This window comes from Zonotrichia albicollis, chromosome 5, assembly GCF_047830755.1.
Source record: "Zonotrichia albicollis isolate bZonAlb1 chromosome 5, bZonAlb1.hap1, whole genome shotgun sequence".
NCBI lineage: Eukaryota > Metazoa > Chordata > Aves > Passeriformes > Passerellidae > Zonotrichia > Zonotrichia albicollis.
Genome location: NC_133823.1, coordinates 65,625,769 through 65,641,824, shown reverse-complemented (window position 1 = coordinate 65,641,824; position 16,056 = coordinate 65,625,769). Strand labels below are relative to the sequence as shown.

General features: G+C 38.4%; 1 long non-coding RNA gene across 1 annotated transcript in view; it reads right to left on the bottom strand.

Annotated features, from left to right (window-relative positions):
• Positions 1–6,015: 6,015 nt before the first annotated feature.
• The window catches only part of LOC141729203 (uncharacterized), a 60,715-nt gene continuing 50,674 nt past the window's right edge, over positions 6,016–16,056 (bottom strand). The window contains exon 3 of the long non-coding RNA XR_012580563.1: positions 6,016–6,214. This is a non-coding gene — a long non-coding RNA (uncharacterized LOC141729203). The remainder of the gene's footprint in view (positions 6,215–16,056) is intronic.

Here is a 16,056-nt window from a genome sequence, read left to right as displayed (position 1 = left end):
AGATAGAGGAGGAAGGTGGCTACCTTAGCACTTTCTCTGTACATTTCAAAAGAAGAAAGAATTGATACATTAGAAATGAAAGGCTCAAATCCCAACATAGCTCTAGTCCTACTTATTACTCACATTTGTATTTCTTTCACAATATTAAAATATTTAACAAAATTTCTGCAGTATTTGTTTTTCCTTTCCCTTCCAGTATCAGTTACTTTCATTCCAAAGCCTATGAGTTTTTATCATTTTCAGATCAAACATTCAAAGCATACTGAAAATTTAATACTGCCATAATGCTGCATTCAAAAATAAAAAAAAAAAAACAAAAGAGAGAAAAAGTATTATTGAATCCACTGATATTTTTTCCACCTTGCAAGAATTCTTCCTGTATGCCAATACAAAAAATGAAACCGCAACCACAGACAGCTGACTAGGTTACCTGTTTGAGATAAGTTCAGCTGTGTGACACAGGGGCTACGCAGATTATAAACTTCAGAACATGAGCTTTCCATAATTTAAAGTGACTCTACTGATGAGATCCTCCCTAGAGAGTTTTATGTGAAGTTAGACATTAAACATGTAAATGTATTATGTATAGCATATTCATTTATGCCTAACATTTATTTATCAAGTTGGGCAGAAAAATAAAGCACAAATTAACTGGTAAGACCTTAAGACAACCTGAAATCTTTAATAACAAATTTAAAAAATCTTAAAATAACTTTCATGTTTTAAAAACAGAGAACTTCAGACATGTAACTTTGAATTTCCTTTCGTATGACAGTAAATTTTAACAAAAATATCTTCATCTGTCAGCAATTAACATTAAGTGAATATGACTTCCCACAAACTTAATTACAAGATGCTTCATCTCTAACCTAATGACCTAATGAAAAGGTGACAGAGAAACACTTGCATTGCTTCCACCAGCCCCTTTGTCCTTAAATCCATCAGCATGACAAATGATCACTGAATAACCATCTTCATGTGCCTGCATTCCCAGCAGCATGTAGCACTTTCCCAATCAAGGGAAGTGCCCTGTAATCATGTTTCATGATCAGTCTGAATCACGGACTTATGACTTCCACAGTACTTACTGTGAGGGAATAAAAAATAGTTGAAAAATAAGCACATTTTTAGCAATGCCTTGCTCACACACTTAGACTCACATTTTCCAAGTGGCTAACAATAAAATCAAATAACATTAATATTTCACACGTTACCTACTAAACTCAGAAAAGCACATCCCATTCTCTTAGAAACTCCAAATTTGCTGTAGTTCTGGGGTGGAGTCACAAAATCAGAGGTACTAATGAAAAATAAGTTCCTTGTCCATCTGCTCATGCTCCCTTGATTTAGGTTTTTGAGGGGTTTTTAATGGATTCTTTTCCTCCACACAAGAATTCTAGTCCCTGTTCTACAGCTTTTATGGATTGCCACTTTAGAGCACATTTCCTTCAAAGAAGGAAGGAGCTTGAAGATATAGCTCTTCCAAACAGAGGCAGGTACTGCACAAAGAAAATGGGTAATAATTATTTTAAAAATTTATTCCACTCCAGCCTCAGTGAATGAGATAAAATTTCACTAAGAGTTAAGTGATTCCAGTATGAATTCGAGTTTGGGCAGAGCATCAAGTAACCACTAAAAGCAGGAGGTCATCATGCTCTGCCCTTATATTTCTGTAACAAGTTTTTCAAGTCTCATCATCCCCTCCCTTGGAGCCAAAGCCAGATGTAATTCGGTTTTTACTGCCATGGCAAATCATAAAAGAGAGGCTGTTTCTCTTTAATTTAAGGCTTATGACAGAGAAAATTTTAATGGAAGTTAAATTAACTATTGACATTTATCACAATAATTTGTTCCATAGCCTCTGACCTGCAAGACAGTAGCAGGATAATAAAGACTTCAGGACATGACAAGACTGAGCTGGGAGAAGAATCCAAGTAAGCAACCTGTCAAATAAGAAACTTCTGCTTTTACAGACACAGACAGTCCAGTGGTGACTGGATTTTTCTATTTTATCTTTGAGATATATTCACACACAAGCAATCCAAACAGCATTCATATCTGTTCATTTTGTCAGTATATGCAAAATGAGGTCCTGAAAAGTCTTTTTAAAGGAAGAAAGCTGAATTGCTACTGACCATTGCAGCATACAAAACAGCCAGAATGATCTTTATGAGAGAATGCTTAAAAAACTTTCAAGTTCTAAGCTTAATTTCAGAAATACTCTACCATATGAAGGATTTATGTTTTAAACATTACGCAGGATATTATAAAGGAGATCTGATATAATAAGAGATAATCTTTTTGGTTTAATGGTTTGTTCCAGTTACATTGAGAAAAACTGGAATTTTGCAGCTTTCCTTTCAAAATAATTTTTTAACACTAGCTATTAATAACACATTGCAGGCTGGCAGGTCTATATTCATCCAATGTAATTTCACTGTATTTTGCATCAGATAATTGTAAATGCATTTTTTTATACTAATAAAAGGATAATACCAGAACATATAATTGCTAAAAGTCTCCACTCCAGAATTTTTTAATTAAAATGCTGGTACCATATCAACATGACAGAGCTTGTGCAGCCCAGGAGCAAAAATATGCTAATAAATACTTTGTCTACCATACCAATCCTGTGGCTTTGCATTCCTGCAGGAAGCCTCATCTAGTAGCAGGAATCAAGTCTAGATTTTATAACCAGATCCTTGCCCAAAACTGTTCTGAAGCTATGAGTGTAAATTGGCTTTAACATCACAGGCAGGATAGCTCCAGCATGTCAAGCCAAACATTAGCTGACTTTTTCACAAAATTATTTTCCTAAGTAAAGGAAGCAGAAGAGGCAGATTAAAACCAAATCCTGTGTTTAGGCAATGAGCAGCATTTATTTAAATATACCCTTTTTTGCAATCATGCCATCCTGTGGAGAGGGTGGGACAATGAAGCCAATCATACAGGCTTTAATTAGAGGAAATTCTACTGAATTTAAGAGAAGTTTTGCCTCTTTAAAACTCAAACCTCTGTTGGCTCCAACACCCAGCAGATGATCATTGTTCTCCCTGAAGCCCCATTAATTGCTCATAGAATGTAACTTTTTTCATGACTTATGTAACAACTCCTTTTCACGTGTGTCTCATCCTTTTTATTACCTATCAGGCTATTGGCAACAGCATTGTCCTGCCTTGGCAACTTCTATAGATTAAATAAATGTTGCCTGAAAATGTGTTTCTCTTTATCTAGTTTAAATTTGTTGCCTTAATTTCAATATCCCTTTGTACTTTTATAATGAGAAAGAGCAAAAAGCATAGCATCTGACTGAGCTCCTCCACACCAGTTCATCTTTCATACAGCACTAACATATTTTACTTCATCCATCTTCCTTTAGGAAGCCTTAGAAATGTCTCTCTGTTTGGTGGCCCCTCTGTCTGTCATAATTTCCATCTGTGAGTGTCATATTTACTTCTTTTCCACAATTTTGAACTATCTGTTCCTATGCTTCGGTCTTTTTGAATCACTTCCTAAGGCATTGGTCATGTCTCTTTTATGGGTGTCCATTTCTCTCATAGATAGGTTATCTTTTTTACACCAATAAGGCAGAAATGTAGCCAATGATTACAGCTTCTCTGCCAAAAGTTATTTATCAATCTCAAGAGCCTGTTGGCCTTGGGGTTATTAAAAAAGTGTTGTTTACCTAGAGAAGGAGCAGTTTATGTCATGTCAGTAGTTTTCAACACAGTTTTAATTTTAAAAAATCCAATGCTTTAACAGTATTTGCTGTTCTCTGTTAAAGACAATATGGTATCGGACTTACATTTAGTACACCACTGCCCCTAAACCTGTTCCAGAGTTCAAGGCATAGCCTAAAAGATCAGTAAGGTGGGTCTAGCAGAGAGCCCAGTGATGATTTTGTCCTCCTCAGTCACTCGGGGTTCACCAATTTTGACAGCGGTCACAAGGCTTGCAGGTGAAGAGAGAGGTGAGAATGTTGACCTCAAGTTCAGAAGGCTTGATTTATTATTTTATGTTATATATTACATTATGACTATACTAAAAAGAAAAGACAGGAAGGTTCTCAGAAGGCTAGCTAAGCTAAGAATAGAAAAGAATGAATAACAAAGATCTGTTTCTCAGCAGAGAGCGAGACCCAGCTCTGCCGTGAGTGGTCAGTAAATCCAAACATCCACAGGAGACCAATCACGGATCCACCTGTTGCATTCCACAGCAGCAGATAACCATTGTTTACATCTTGTTGCTGAGGCCACAGCTTCTCAGAAGGGAGAAAAATCCCAAGAAAGGATTTTTCACAAAAGATGTCTGTGACAGACCAGCGCTGAACTTCAGGGTGGAAATAATGTCAGCACTTGCAGCTGCTCCTTGGCCTGACCACTGGTGTCATGGCTGCTCATGGCTGCTCTGCGTGGATCCCAAGTTCCTTGGCACTGGCCAATTTTCAAAATGCCAGAAGGCTTTCTAAGCAATATTACAATAAAACTATTAAATACTTTTTTTTTTTTTTTTTTTTTAATTTTAACCCCCCCCTTTTTTTTTTTTAATTCCTCTCCTCGAGAGGGATTTGGAAGGGGAGGTTACTCTGGTATTTTTGAATCAGCCAATCCAGACACACAATCACACATCTTAGAGATCCCACAGCTGGAGAAGATCAGATGTTCATCATCTGATGACAGGTCATTTGTAAAAACAGAACCTTAGCTATGGAACAATCTGCCAAGATCTCACTGGGCTCTATGACACTTCATTCTCAGAGATCAAACTCCACATAACAAGCAAAATATAGTATTTTATTAAAAGGAAGTGAAAGATGTTGACCTCATTGTACTGTTAGTACTCATGGCCTTCCTCACTCCTAGTTATGTAACGTATTTCAAATACTTCAGTGAGAAATTCTTTTGAAATATCATGGACTGAATTAGATTTGCTGTAGGTGATGATGAAAGGTAGATGCCTGAAGAGAAAAAAAAAAAAATGAAATTAGACACAGGTGCCCAGCACCTACCTGAGGACTGAGGGCATATATTACTGGGCAGCAGACAGCAAGGCAACATCCAAACACCTCCAATAGGATAAGATGTGTATGACTTACTGTACCAAAACCACTTTTCTTCTCTCCTACATCCTCACTTTGTTCAAGTTTCAGGGGCAGAAAATCAGGACTCTTGGATTAGGAATATGCAGTGGCACCCCCTGGCCAGTTCGACTGTGCACATCTTGAGGAAAGAGATTGCTGAGTGCACCAGGGATGTTTTAAAGTATTTTTAGATACATTTTTTGAACTCATAGAATATTTTTATCTTTGTGGGGAAAAAAAAAGTATGTTGGCCAGCTAGGAATGAAACAGAAGTTGTTTTGTGATTTCTTACCTGCTGACAGTTTCTTGTTTTGTTTTTTTTTAATAAATATTCATAAACCTTTAAGATTTCTTTGTAGACCTAAGAGAGGAATTCTGAGATTTGTATATGAAAAACAGATTTGGACCCTACAGAAAAAAGAAAAGACCTATCAGAGTGCTGTCTATGGCAGCTGTCATCTTCATTTCATTCTAGAAAAGAAAAAAGACATCTGCCTTTTGTGGAAATAAATTGCCATTCAGAAACAAAGAGGTATCAAAGTAATGAAACTTGGCTTTTTGGGGCAAGTCCATGCTGACAGAGCTAGGTGTGTGTAGAGGTTTCCTTTAAATCATATAGGCACAGTGAAATGGTGGTGATGAGCTGAACTAATTAGCTCTGGTTAAGCAATAGGCACCTACACACACATGGGGCAAGGCATGAGACAGTCACTTCCCAGAAAAATGTTCAGGGGAGAAACTGCTCCGGGAGGATTTACCAGGCAGTTCAACTGTTTCTGTCAGTGCCACTGTGGGAGCTCACTCAGGGGTTTGGTGGGAGCCAGTTGATGCCAATACCTGAAACTTCTAATCAGCAGGCCCTAAAAACATATCCACTAAACATTCAAAACCCAAAGAGAACACTAATGATCTAGTAATCACTTCTGCACAAACACCGCCATAACAAAATGGATAAATCTATAGCATTTGTTTGGACTGCTGAAAATGAAGAATATCTTACCATCTCTCCTTGTCTTGCAACGAATCACTATGTTTTGCTTTATATTTTCTGAACAGGCTGGAAAATGACTTTGTGGCAACAATTTTTCCTTTACATCTCACCTCTTTAGAAACTCTCCATTGACCAGATTTTACCTGTAAATATAGATTTGAGATGGAAGAAAAAAAAAAAAGAAAAGAAAATAAGAGAAAAACAACAAAACGGCAAAATAACCATGGTCGTTAAAGGCATCCAACCTGGGGAGGAGAAACTGACTTCTTGAGAAAGAGTTACTTTAATGAAGAAGGGTGTGACAGGGGAAAAAAATATTTTGTAGAGTTAAAGCATGCCTGCTGCTAAATAAACTCTTTGTACAATTAGGACTTGCAAGTGGCAAAATACAATCCAATTAAGAGAGTTAGGTTCATGTGATTAACACCAGCCTGGCAGTATTGCTCTCATAGTTCATCAGCAGCTTTACTAATTAGGACTTTGCTGCGCAGAGACATCTGGCCTTGCTGTAGCCAGTTCAGATTACTGTTTACCCTTCTGAACTCTCACTGCTTGCTTCTTTGGTTCCTTTTCTTTTTTGTTGGACCCCTTCCGGTGACATTCTGCTCCATCTGAAATTATTTCTACCAGCCATCAACATCAAATTGTTAGTGCCTCTCTGCTCACTTACTGATGAACACAAAAAGAAAAAAAAAAGGACGAATGTGCTTTCAACAGGTATATTTTTCTCCTCATCCTTTAAATTCTCTACAATACCAAAATCAGTGCAGGATGCATAGAAAAGCAGCCAGGAAGTAATTATAAGTTCCAAGTAGAAAAAATGGAAATTGTCTTTGCTCACCAAATACTAAAAAGGGAGAACAGTATTGAGTGGAAACAGCATCACAAATGCTGCTCAGAAAAACAGAAGTAAGATTTTCTAGATACTATCTTGTCCCTTATAGCTCTGTGGTTAAGTGTCCTTAAAATGAAGACTCACAGAATAAAAGAGTTTGGCAAGTACACACAACTTTGTGATGGTGATGAAGCAACAACTAATAAGCATAATGTAGGAATTCTAAATATCAAGAGAAAATATTATAAATTTAATTTTTTTCCAAAGCAATTAATCAAACAGAATTGCTTCATAATATGCAGAAATTTCAGAGCACAAAGAACTCAGATATTAATAATTTTTTTCCATTTGACATCAGAATTCTTCTCTTTACATCTCCTAGCAATAACTGCCATGCTACAGAAATAAAAATTATGAATAAAAATTAATTGTAGATCTCTGAGGATAAACCCCATCAGCCTCATGCTAGCAAAAATGTATCTACGATATTAAAATGGCATTAATAAATGTATTAGGGACAGGGATAGACAGTGAATCAAGAAAATTAGTGGGAAAAGGAAATTTCTAAATACAAAAGAATGCTAATTATAGTATTGGAAATAACTAAGTGACAGAGCCTTCCCTGACAGGGAACTTTACTTCACAGTCCTTGAAATCCCCTTTTGTCCTGCATTTCTAATCTTTCTAGGAAATCAAACTTCACTGCTGTATAAATCTCTCAGTGATCTGTTTAGTTTCTAATCTAACAGCTGATGTAAATAATTTTCAAAAGAAAGTACAAGCACTACACTTTTCTCACCACTCCAGTCCTTCCTCTGATTTATCTTGTGGTTTCCTCTGCTCCTTGATCTACGTCACTTTAGCTACTAGAAATGCAAATGCCAAGCATGCTTTCTAAACCTTTCATGGGCCTTGTAGCTTGGTTCCCAACCAGCTTGATGTCAATGAGTTAATCTTCTCTTGTTCCCTAGACCAAGGCATATTTTCAGATACTACACCCATGCCTGAGAATATTGTTGCAGTACTGAAGCTTGGTATGGATATCTGCAGGAAAAACAGATTTTTTAAAAAACCATTCCTTCTGCTCTTCAATAATATCCAATAACAAACACTAATTCTAATTCTAGCTAACAACTGGATACAGAACTCAAGTGCAACAAGCTGTACTTCATTCACATTTCAGTGATAAAGAAATCACTTAATCTAAAATGCTTCACTTGCACTCTATCAGTTCCTCTAATAAATAACTCAGAACAAATCACTCTGCTTTTGAGATGCTTGACTATACGTTTTAAGAGTATTCAGTAGATTAATTTTGTATGGGGGAAAGGTTTCCTAAACTGTATACCCACAAACAAATATCTGCAAAACATATCTTGTGATGATGATGAAAAGAAAATTAAATGCAGGCTGGAGATAGAATGATAGAATGGTTTGGGTTGGAAGGAACCTTAAAAATTATCTAGTTCCAATCCCCCTGCCTAGGCAGGGACACCTTCCTCTAGACCAGGTTGCTCAGAGCCCCATCCAATCTCCAGGGATGGATGAAGAAATGGGCATAGCTAATATGGTATACAAAACTACTTACCATTCAGAGTGGGCATTTTAAAAACATGATCAGTGCTCTACATACCAGTTCATACTTATTGTCCTGGATGCTGTCAGATGATGCTGTTGGGTGGGTGAACTGATCCAGAAGCTTCCCTTTCCACAGAGACCCAGGCACAGGTGTTACTGGGCAATTGTTTTACTGTGCTCCTTTGATTGCAAGTTCTTTAAAGGGTCACAGCACTTGCTGTGTGACAAGCAAATTGTGGATTCTCCATTTGCCACCAAAGAGCAGAATGAAGGTTATGGGTAGTACCTTTTGTAGTACCTTTTAACCTCAGATTAAGTACCTTTAAGGAATACCTTTAAAGACATTTGTAGTATCTTTTAAGCTCAGAGTTCATTTCAGTTATACCTGAAGTCGCATCATTTAAACTCACATCTATATAATTTATAATTTATAATGGAATTTTTTTAGAATACGTAAACCTAGACAACTTTGTTTTAAATCTTAGAATTAGATTTAAGACATAAGCCAAACTAAGAGGTTTTGAACTGGTATTTCTAGGATACTGATTGTAAGCATATTGACCCACCTCATTTGCAAGAGGCTTCAGGTCAGGCTTACAGCTGTCAGTATTTCAAGAACTTCACCAGAGATAGCTCAGGAAATAAGGGATTTGAAGGCTGCCAGGGATCTAGTTTTGGCTGAGGAAACTGTACACACAAATTCAGCCATCTCAGGTGGGCCTTCATAAAAGAGAAGACGGAAAATAGAAGTAGAAAAAAAAGGGACTACCTTTCAAGAAACATCCTTACAACTAACTGAATCCAAGTAGGATGAAAGACCTCTTGCTTGTATCTGAAAATATGGATGTCATTCAATCAGACATAATACAACCAAGTTGTTTTAGATTATCAAGACAATTTAACCGCTTAGTTGGGATCCAGATAAATCAGTCTTTCCTGTACTTTCTCCCTGGGATTTTTCTGTTTCTGCTCTTCTGAGCACAGTGGTGACTCCTCACCTTCTGCTTTTCTCCTTTACACTCACAGTATCTATGACTTTCTTGCTGTAACTTTTTCTCCTTCTATAGAGAGCAGGATTTTGAAAGTTTGGTGGAAAGAGTCTTGTCCCTCTTTGTCCCCTAGCGTCCCACTGCCACGTGTGACCAGGTGTAACCACATGCCATCATGACTGATCACTTACCAGGCCATGGAAGTGGGCTTGGCACAGAATGGCAGCACTGGTCAGAATTACAGTTTCCAGGAAACCAATTGCACCAAATCTCCCATAACCCTTCTGGAAAAGAGCTCCAGAAAAAGAGGGCATTGCCAGAAAGACAAAAGGAGGGAAAAAAATAAAATAAAATTAAATAAAATTAAATTTAAAAAAAAAGAGAACAAGAGACCTGCTAGTAACCCTAGCCATGCGGAGTTTCCTATCATGGTGACACAAATAAGGATTTGCATCTGAAAATGAACTGTTCAGGCAATTTTCACAAAATACAGTGCCTACTGCAGACACTCCTGAGCTTTCACCAGGATATTAACATGTTGTCTGTTGAAATTTTTTGCCCACAAATACAACTCATATCTATAGATTTTGTGGGAAATAAGTGAATGTGTCTTTATTGTATTGCCAGAAAACAGCCATTTCAAGGTATGTTAAGTGGTTTACATGGACTACAAGAAGTCATTAATTGTGTTCTTCAAATTCATATGACCTAGATAAGAAAAAAACAGTCTTACTTCAATGGAAAACCAGCTCATTGAAAATGTTGTAGGTGAAGATGCCTAAACTAAATCTTTACCTTAATTTTATCCAGCAACACTACATTACTTCATGCATGCAAATTTAATCTATGCTTCTTTACAGTATGTGCACATGACACATTTCAGATTTGTCTCAAGGCATTTCATCTGTTATTATGGAATACATATTCCTTTGTAATTTATGGTATACAAGTCATTAATTATAGGGTAAGAATTATGATTTTTGGATGGATATTTATTTTGACATTTTCCCAATGAAAATTATAAAGCAATCATTTTCATAACAAACATTTAGTAATAGAAATCTTCAGCATTTTACAAGCCAAAAATACTCTTCCTTGAAGAAATATGAATCTGTAGTGTTGTCACATTCCACTGGGGGAAAATGTGAGGAGTTCTTTTAGAATTAGATGGTGAGGAACAAAATTAAGTCGAACAAAGCAAACCTTGTCAATAGGTTGGAGGCAGATTCACGAGTCGAGTCACCAGGACAGAGCGACAACAGCGTCTTTTATTGTTCAGAGCCTTCTCATATAGGAAGTTACCCAAAAACTCCTGGGTATAGATTTGTTGAGGTCTCAGCACTGCCCAGCTCCTTGAGCAGTGATATCTCTGCATTCTGGATTGAACATGATTGGCTGAGGGCTCTGTTTAAGTTTAAACCTATCCTATGATTGCTCACTCAGAGACTTGTGTATTTCTGAACTAGGTGAGCCAAATTGGATTTATGTTATGGCTACATTTATCTTGTCCAGCTACAGACTAGCTGTACTGTGACATCTGAAAAACATTTATCACTAACAAAAAAAGAGAAGGGAGTTACCCAAAGGAAAGAGGACTGGAAAAGACAAAAGGAAAAGAGAAAAGGAATACAGGATCAGGGAGTGCCATCAACACCCACACAAGAGGGGGTGTGCATGCAGCTCTCAGAGACGTCACGTCCTCCCCAGTGACAGGTGACTGAGCATGCAGTGAGTGCGCGGGCACTCGAACAGGAGCAGGTCCAGGGCCCTGGGCACAGCCATGGCAAGGATGGCAGCAGTGGGCTGGACCAGAGGTGGGCAGGGCTGGACACAGGCGACTCAGGCAGAAGGTCCAGAACCCTGGGCACGGTCAAGATGAGGATTCCAGTGCTGGGCTGGCTCAGAGGCAGGCAGGGCTGGACGCAGAGACACAGAGGGACAGGACAGGCACAAGGGCAAGCAAGAGCTGGCAAGGGTTGGTGTGACGGTGTTCACAGGGGTCTTAGGACAAGGGAAGAGATGAGAATTTGACTCCATGTTTCAGAAGGCTTGATTTATTATTTTATTATATATATTACATTAAAGCTATGCTAAAATAATATAAGAAAGGATTTCATCAGAAGGCTAGCTAAGAATAGAATAGCAAAGAATGATAACAAAGGTTTGTGGCTCGGCTCTCTGTCCGAGCCAGCTGGGCTGTGATGGACCATTAATTACAAACATCCAACATGGGCCAATCACAGATGCACCTGTTGCATTCCACAGCAGCAGATAATCAATGTTTGCATTTTGTTCCTGAGGCCTCCCAGCTTCTCAGGAGGAAAAATCCTAAGGAAAAGATTTTACATAAAAGATGTCTGCGACAGGTAGGAGAGCCAAAAGACAGGCTGGGGTCACGGCAAAGGGACGAGCGAACCCGAGAGCAAGCAGCAGTTAGCTTTTATACTCCCTAGCCCCTCCCAAATTCTGCCTGCTGACAGAAGGAGACCATTGGCCCAGTCCAACCCTTCAGTGCAGTCCATAGGTGGAGACCTTTTGCTATCTGACTGGAGACGCCCCTCTGAGGAGTACAGCGTCTTCTCCTGACAGCCTGTCCCACGTGAGCCGCTGTTGAGGTGAAGTCTCCCCAGAGAAAAGGCTTTCTCCCATCTTCTAATCGACTCCTGTACGTGGCACATGTGCACTCCCTCCCCACATGCCTCTGACAATCAGTATTGAGACAAACCAAAACTAAATTGGCTCCTCACAAGCATTGAGAAGATACAACCACCAGTGTATCTGATTCAGTATCATCTCAAATCACAAAAAAACCCAAACAACCCACATTCTTCTTGGTTTTGCCCAAATGGATGCAAACTCTTTACCTTTTTATAGAGCCTTCTGTTTCAAAAAGTTAAAAGTATTAGCAGCAGAAAGATGAAAATGTCTTTTTATTTTCTCTCCTGCTTTCCCTTCCCCTTTCTATGACCATTTTATACACAGTTCTGATGAAAAACGTCAAGGGTCATCTAAAATATTTTTATGAAGCTCAGGAGAAAGTACATTCATGTTTTCAGGTCTGTGAGAAGTATTTCACACAATAATTTCATAATTAGTTTGACATACATTTAACTTATATTCCTCTTTCTGGAGAAACCACACCTTGCCTTTTATTTGTTGTTGTTGTTAAATATTCATTCCACAGCAGCAGATCCCACTCATCAACAAGTTTAGATAAGATCATTATCCCCTTGGAGTAGGGGAATTTCACATTGTGTTAGTGTAACACCCAGAAGAATGCCTTCCTAATCTTTATTAGAGGCTCTGTTGAGGAAATAAAAGTGATATATAGAGAGAACCATAGGCTAGAAGCAACTTTAAAAGTCATCTAGTTCCAGTTGCCATTCCATGGTCAGGGATGCCACTCACTAGATCAAGTTGCTCAGGACCCCAAACAACCTGGCCTTGAGCTCTGCCACGGATTGGGCATAATATGCATCTCCCACTAGTGGCAGAAATTTTTTTTTTTTTTTTGTCATTATTACAGATATCTTCCACTATATTGTTCTATGTATCCATAGATATATAGACCTTGATAATATATTTTAACATATACAAAACTCATTTTAGTTAAACTCCTTGTATTTAAGTGAATGCAATGTAAAGTGCATCATGTGCTTTAGTCTTCCACTTGAAGAATAATACAACATAAGCGAGTGCAGTGTCATGGATTAGTGAACGAAATCCCTGCATTGTGCTAGAGGTAGATCACATCTGCTATAAACAGCAGCAATCTGGCTTTTATAATGCCTTTCACAGAGAAGAAACCTAGATGCTGTCAGTTTTAGAGCAATAAGAGCAGCCAAGCCCAGTGTGTTGGACTTGCTCTGCTCAGGGTTGAAATGCGAGGAGGCAAAGGCATCAGCCGTGCCTGACAACCTCACACAACCGGAGCATTCTTTATGCAACTGGAGCATTGTGCACAGTACTGGCCAAGGAGTAAGAACAAATAATTCTTTTGACTCTGGACATTTTTTCCTGCAACAGAAGGATCCTGTAATCAAGCAGAATTTGCTTGCAATGCACTTGAAAAGACATCAGCAGCAAAAGCAGGGACCAGCACAAGGAAATAAATTCCAGCATCATCATCCTGAGCTGATGTTAGCCCCTCTACCTATAAGTAGGTTTGCTCTCCATAAAAAAGATTCAGAATCCACCCAAGGGGAGGAATGGGACAGATACCTCATTCTGAAAACCTTTTGGTGAATAATCATTTTTGGAAAATGTACATGCTACAGAACCCTGTCCTGTCTGTGAGCAAGAACAAAACCTCAAGGTAGTTCATCAGGAAAGGAAAAATATTAGCTATGCAGTTACCATTATTAAAGGCACAATCTGGTACAAAGGTTACCCAGTCACTCTCAGGAGAATGTGTCAGACAAGGGGTTCTTTTCCACTCTTGCTTGCTCTCATCCCTCTAGAAAAAGTATGTCTGTAATTCCTTATCTAGCCCCCTCTCTATGAATATCTGCCCATGGTACTAAAAGAGTTCCTATGTATTTTTCATACAATTTCAGGTTTCTGACTTCTCTGTAGCACACAGACTGGGGACCTTACCTGAATCAGAAGAAGAGTAATGCAAGGAGAAGTTCAAAAGGAGGTATGCACATCACAGGATTAACTGGGAGAACTCAAGACAATGTGAATTGCTATTCTGAAATTTTCCCTAAATCCAGTGATGACTAGAGCATCTTCAGCCATCATATCATCATGCTGCTAGCCTTGCCAAGACTGAGCTCAACTGCTCAAAAAGTGCCACAGGATTTCCAAGGGCATTTATCACTTATGTTAAGTCATCAGGGATAGAATACTAATCCCCAGAAAACAATAAACTGAGCTGTCCTGTCAAATCTTTGTATCAGCAGTCAGTAGTGCTGTGCCGTAAGATCTCAAGAGGATTTGAAACTATCCTCTCAGCAGACTGCCATCAATGTTTTGCTTCACTTTGAGAGAGCTGACTGGCAAAGTTTATATGAGGCAAGTCAAACCAGCACATTCAAGGGCAATTCTTCTGTGGACTAGATGCCAGAGAGGAGTATATGCTCTGTAACTGAAGCTGCCCTATTTTAATACTAGTTAAAAAAAACCACACAGACACCAAAAAAAAAAAAAAAAAAGAAAATGAAAAAACCCCAACAATTTACCTTCTTCTTTCAAGTGTTGATTTAGTCCATTCAGTCTTTTGATCAGTTTGTTTTGATCCAAAACATACACTAAAAACAAAGTGGCAGCAAGGACAGTAAAGAGATGGTGGCCTTGGAAGAATTAGACAAATACCTTTTCATGGAAAACACATTTTTTATAGAGATTAAGGGATGTGGTCTGAAGAGAGATGCTAGTCATCACAACACATCTGTCTCTTTGCTAAGTCTCAAAGAGTACCATCAGTCCTGCTCAAAAAAAGTAAAACGAAAACAACCTCATCCAGTCCTACAAAGATCAAGCATGGGAAGGGGGAGATACGATGTCTTTCACAAATAGCAGAAAATATTAATAGCCGCTTCCAGCTTTTGAAGGTCTTTAAATTCTAAGAACAAACATTAGAAAGACAATTTTTTTTTTGCTTAATTGCTCAATAACCTAAAAACCAAAGCGATTGGAATTCTTTTTTCCGTATTAGCAACAAGAATAGAAGTTGTTGTAAGTCAACATTAACATCTTCGTATATATGACAAAACAAAAGTCACATTTGCTTCCAGAAATTGGGAAACGTGGAAATTTTAACAATGGGCATAGAAGAATGAGACTGTCATGCACTGAAGCTTCTTTGGGCAAGTTTTAACAAGAACAACAACAAACATTTTCTTGTGTGATCTTCCAGTAGTCTAATTTTCACAGCTTGCCTCTGAGCAAATTCCAGTCTCCAAGCATATCCAATGCAGGAGGAGAACCTTCATTGGAGAAAGGTAGGACACTCTCCTCTATGTGCCAAGGGACACAGTAACTTTGAATAGTGTGAGGGTCACATTCCTGAACCTCTTTGGTTTGGCTTCTAGGCTGGAACCCATATGACTTATGGGGAAGAATCAGTCAAGCACAAGCTCAATAGTGAGCATGTCAGCGTGCCAAAGTGGTCAATATCATCTTAAAGACACAAATTAAGGAATACTAAGACTGGATTACAAAGGAACAATGTTATATTTGCATTAGGAACTGGAACAATTGTTACTGAGTTGGCATGCATGTTGGTAACGTCAATCTGCCGAGAGCTTGCGGACTGAAAATGAATAATAATTTTATCCTGTCATAATGAAAACACATCTGGATTTTCTTTCTCTATCAATAGTAAAAGCTTGAGATTTTACCACTTTACATGAATTTGACAGTATGATTTAGAAAAAAAACCCCATGTTTTGCTATAGAACTTGCATTAGGAATTGAAATGAGATGGACGAGGCACTTGTTTCTTCATGCAGAATAGCCCCTTCCTGTACCTTACACAACCACCTGACCCTTCCTCCTCCTCACAGCAGAGCCAGCAGACTCCAACTACAGGCTTTCCAAGCAGACTCTGACTGCAGGCTCCAACTGTGCTTACAGCAGA